The 5,417-nt window shown below is 35.7% G+C and overlaps 1 long non-coding RNA gene across 3 annotated transcripts; it reads left to right on the forward strand.

Annotated features, from left to right (window-relative positions):
- Positions 1-716: 716 nt before the first annotated feature.
- Positions 717-4,546, forward strand: LOC132054920 (uncharacterized). Of its 3 annotated transcripts, XR_009414419.1 has the most exons (4): positions 717-1,093; positions 2,129-2,978; positions 3,306-3,367; positions 4,248-4,546. It is a non-coding gene; the product is annotated as an uncharacterized LOC132054920 (long non-coding RNA). The 3 variants fall into 3 exon arrangements; XR_009414415.1 differs by lacking the exon at positions 2,129-2,978; XR_009414411.1 differs by lacking the exons at positions 2,129-2,978; positions 3,306-3,367.
- The last annotated feature ends 871 nt before the right edge of the window (positions 4,547-5,417 follow it).

Here is a 5,417-nt window from a genome sequence, read left to right on the forward strand (position 1 = left end):
ACATACATTTCATCTCATGGTTTCAAACCCCAAATCATCCAAAAAGGCATGATTTGGGGTTTCAAACCATGGTTTTAAAAAATTTAAATATAAAACTTGACCCATAAGTTTATATTTTATAAAAAAAGACCCATAAGTTGGTAAATATTTTTAATAATTACTCCCACTAATCATTTACCAACCTCATTAACTTTCAACAACCTTTATTTATGTCTACCATGTAGGAGGATTATATTAAAAAAAGTAGTTACATTACTATTCATGTCAAAATTTTCGTTTTTATTGAACTAAAGTTTGATCAATTGATGTTGTATTTTTTAGAAAGGCCTTTTAGTAGCGTATTAATTTTGTTATGAATTATGACTTGCTCATTTGGTAAGATTGTATAAGAATTGAGAATATTTTGATAGTTTTCACAACTTGTGGGTTTTATGTCTATAAGAGAAAATACAACTTAAAATATATAAATTACATGTCCAAACATGATTTCAAATCATAATTCAATCCATGTCCAAATGACACCTAAATGTGTTGGTCTCACATTTGGTTGAGGACTTTCTTATTTGATTCTCGAGCAATTCACATCTTATAAGCCTATGAAGTTTTTTTTTTTTTTTTTTTTTTAAAAACTTAAATATCACTAAGTAAGCTTAGTATATTATTTATTAATATCAAAACAAAACAGCCAAAAACAAAAGCAAGTTGTCTGACAAAAACAAGAAGCGAAGTAAAAAATGGGGATCGGGATTCCTAACTAAGCTAAGAAAGAAACCCAAAATCAAGATCTACTTCTGCTCAAATCATCCTTGCACGCCATCCCAATCCCAAATCAAGCATCCAGATCTAGAAAGAACCTACTATTTCAATGAGCTGAGCTAATAACGTTGAGTTTCCATTGCCACACGGAGACAACCAGAGATGCTCTTCACCTTCTTGCAAGAATCGAGCTAAAGTGGAGCACCATTCTTGCTGATCTCCACTTGAAGTAAGCAAATTAGAGAGATTGTAGAAATAAAGTTGTAAGATGTTTTCCTTCATTCCCCAACGAAACCCTAATTTCTATCTTCTGGGAGCACCTCGAAGTTCTCACCAGGTACAATAACTCTTTACCAAATTGAATATCTCTCAAGGATTAGAGGAAGGATAACCACTCGTATGAGCAGAATTTCTGTAACTTAACTAAATTATTGACTGCAAGCCTTATAATCTTTTTTTTTTTTGCTGCATAGAATAACTTGTAGAATCCATAAGCTGCTCTTTCATGTGTTGATCTTGAAAAGATGACTGTCTGTTTAGCCTTGCCATATATTGTTAGATTTCCAGTAGGATGAGCCTAAGCTAATACCACATATTGAATATCTGACAAGATACAACAAAATGCTCCACAGACAGTATCCTTCTTCACTCTAGAGCTCTTCTTTGAATGTTCTTGATCCTTAAATTAGGAGTTTGAGCTTTGTCAAGGTTTAGAATTCTCCTTCCTGCTGAAGGCAATTTAGGGACTTCACCTGCAGAATCAAAAGCATTGTTCGTAAAAATTCTGCCAAGTGTTGCCCTCCCTGAAAATATGTTGAATTGTCACATTGCAATTTCTCATCCTCCTCCTGATCTTATCCACCTCTGCTACAATGGACCATGGAGGATCTCAACTTCCCTCCACTACTTTCTCCATCAACAGTGAGTCTGTTTCTACGATTAGAGCTAGAATCCCCTAACATACACAGTTATCAATTCCTTCTAGCATAGCTTTAGCCTCAGCTACCACATTGTTTGATAGATAATAGTTTTGCCTTAGGATATGATAGGTTACCTTGCTCATCCCTTACACAGAAGCCAATAGAACTAGGTCTAGGGTTCCCTCTAGAAGTACCATCATAATTACATTTAAACCATCCCTTATGAGGTTTCTGCCATATTACTATCTGAGTCCTTACAGTAGGCCTATATTCCTCCAAGAACTTGATCAAATCAGGCCAGAGATATGGAATATTTTGTAACGATGGAAACCTCACGTTTGCCAAATAGTATATGTTGTTGTTAATCTCATGGATTACTCTATTGAAGCTTACTTTTCCCCCATGTTTCTGTGAATTCCTCCTTTTTCATAGTTCTCAAATTATCAATGCAGGCACTGCTTGATAAATTGGTTTAAGCTTTGTGCAACAATCTGCCTCCCACCATACCTTAATCACTTGATGCACCTGAATCAAATTCATATGTAGTCTTGTAGCATTTTTGAATACACTCTATACCTCTGTAGCAAATGAGATAGTCAGGAACACATGTTGTATAGTTTCTTAATGGAACTGCCTACAACACCAACACCTAGAAACCATGGAGATACGCATTCTCCACAGTTGATCACCTGTAGGTACTTTAAGATTTCAAAGTCTGGAGAGAAAGCATGAGATTTTAAAATGTACTCCCTTGATCCACATGCGGTCATAAAAGGACTGTATAGTTGCTTTATGTCTAATGATGTTCCATGCACTGCTGATAGTGAACTTGTCTGTACTAGTTGTCATTCACCATGGTCTATCCCAATATCCTTTTAACTGCTGAATTTGAACCTTAGTTCTGATATGATATGCAATGTCTTCTGGGAAAGTTTGTTGCAATAGTTGATTATTCCATGCTCCATATGTTATTAATTCTGAAACTGTAATACCCCATAATAACTAAACGGTATTTTAGTAACTGAAAAAAAAAGGGCAAATGATGAAACAAGATAAGTTTAAAAAAAAAAAAAAAAAAAGAAAAAAAAAGAGAGAGGATACAATGGGCCTTAGCCCATCAGATACGTATTAAGGAAAAATAAGGGCATAATGTGAAGAGATTTCAGTTGAAGTTTGGTCAGCCACGTTTGCAAACAAAGAAAGAAATATGGGACGTGGGTTTCTGCCTCTCGTTCTAGTGAAGGAGCACGAAGGTAATTCAAGGCATAGATAAATAATTGAAGAGAGCAGGAGAAGATAAAGGTAAATTTCTGAACTTAATTTATAGAAGCACTCTAGTGTAAGTTAGTAGTGCTTATAAAGGATTATGTGAGGACAATAGTTCTGCTCTACTTGGTTTCAATCAATTATAATTCTTTATGCCCTCTACATATGGTGTTATCAATCCAAGTATAAGAGCAAACAGAGAATAAGATGTGGCTTATTTTCCATTTGAGTACTACTAATTGATTAACATGGAATTTATGATCATATTCCAGAGGAATGGAAATTAATAAAAGGTGATAAGATTGGACCAGTTATGTTGGCAATTCACGAGTTGATATATAGGTTTGTTTTGTAAAAATATAGGTAGTTGAAGAAGTCGTACGAGTTGCTCGAGGTGACGAGTTTAGTATTTCAACACGAGTACGGTGATAGTAATCTTACGACAATTTGTATTTTCATAACCTGCATGGTTTATACATGATTTTGAAATTAAGATGTGTTACCGATGCTTTGAAATTGCATGTGGGACAAGTCCTTTACTTGATATGGTACCAAGCAGTTTACTTGAGGTGTTTACAGGTTATTCCAAATGTTTTCACCGTTACTAGATATGTTTTGACGTTACTTGAGATGTTTACAGTTATTCTGAATGTTTTCACGGTTACTTGAGATATTTACGGTTATTTAAAATGTTCTCATTATTACTAGACATGTTTTATTGTTACTTGAGATATGATTACCGTTACCGAAATGAAATTACATGATTTGATAAGAATTAAAATGCCCTGTATTATTTTGAAAATGCTTTCATATGAGTATTTACTGTTTACAAAGAAAAGTATTAATAGGAGGAGACTTTGAAGGATCCCGTAGCTAACGGCGGGTTCGTTAGACCTGGTGCACCTTGTATTTACAGATTACAGTTACAGCCCTCGCTAGTGGGAAGGTAGAACTAGCATACATGTACAGTTTTCCCTCGAGTAGGGACCTACAGTTATATTTGACTCCTTTTACGAAGGGGTCCACATGATACAGATTACATGATCCTTTCTTGGAAACCTCCCAGATATAAGAGTTGATATGACAGTGTTTACAGAGTTTATTACTGAATTGTTAAATGATTTCTGCTTACATGAAAACAGACAAGATTGGCTATTGCTACTGTTTCTGAATGAGCATTTATTTCATGATATTTTATGAATATTATATAAGCATGTTTTTCGACTTGTTCCCACTAAAAATGGTTGTGGTTAAGTGTTATTACTCACTGAACAAGCGTCTCACTCCTCGCTATTTTTTTTCCAGATACCACAGGTGACATTGGTGAGAATTTCGTTATCTAGAACACGAGTTGAAAGTTTCCAGTGAGCCCCGCACTTGTTCGCGTGGGCGAAGAGTCTATTCATATGTTATGATCTTTTCTTTGAGCTCTTAGAGTTGCTCCAAAGTCATTTGATTTGTCCCATGAGTATTCTTTTATTATTATAGACTGGTGACTAGTATTAGACGTTTTTCCCATATTTCAGAGATGTTTTAGTATTATCACGTTGAAAATGGGTTGATTGTGGATGCTTGTTGTTAGTTTGGTTGAGATTGGTTATTTCTGTTATTGATTTTGAGACAAGGAAATTTTGGATAGTCATAAAAACAGAGGAAACTCTGCCCGATTTTCTGTGAATTCCCGTTAAGGCTTGCTTTGGGAATCCTATCCCTTAGCGCTGGTCATGGTCCTAAATTGTGTCGTGACAAAGTTTGGTATCAGAGCCTAGGTTAGGTTATTCTAGACTGATGGAGCACACGTTAGTAGTAGAATCTCAATTATGGTTATGTTGCCGGCCATTCCCATAATCGTGATTCTGCGAGGGCGTGATAGGATGTGTCTTGTCTTTCTTTCTTGTTCCTGCGTTCGTTTGTGACGATTAGGATCTAATAGTTGAATCTAACTTTAGTTATTTGTTACCCCATGGTTTGAACTCGATAATGTGATACCAGGAATAGACCAGAGGTTCAAGGGGCATTTAAGCTTTTGGCAAGTAATCTTCTCTTCCGACTAAGGGCAACTGACAGGTCATGGAAAGGATTCGTTGTTCCACTACGAGCCCCAGCAAGACACATAATATATCCCCACTCATGCAAGTAGTACTAGTCCACCACTGAAGCAATAAGAGTGTTATCGCTGAGACTTTATCCCTGTGCAAAGAGCCATAGAGAGCTTGATGGACAAATTACAACATAGTAGGGCCCAGGAATAGCTTCAGGCACCTATATAAATTTAGATTGTTGAGAACAAAGGTGTGTCCGTGAGAATTAGTAAAGTTGAAAACGCTAAAATTCATATCTTATTGTTTCAGAGGATCGTTAAATGTTCTTGTGTGAAAATTCTTAAAGCAGCATGAGCTTTGAGACATTCCACTGTGAGCTTCATGGAGCTATAAATTTACAGATAGATGACATGGCACAATACATGGTAAGATA

The sequence above is a fragment of the Lycium ferocissimum genome, chromosome 1 (assembly GCF_029784015.1).
Source record: "Lycium ferocissimum isolate CSIRO_LF1 chromosome 1, AGI_CSIRO_Lferr_CH_V1, whole genome shotgun sequence".
In the NCBI taxonomy this organism is placed as follows: Eukaryota; Viridiplantae; Streptophyta; class Magnoliopsida; order Solanales; family Solanaceae; genus Lycium; species Lycium ferocissimum.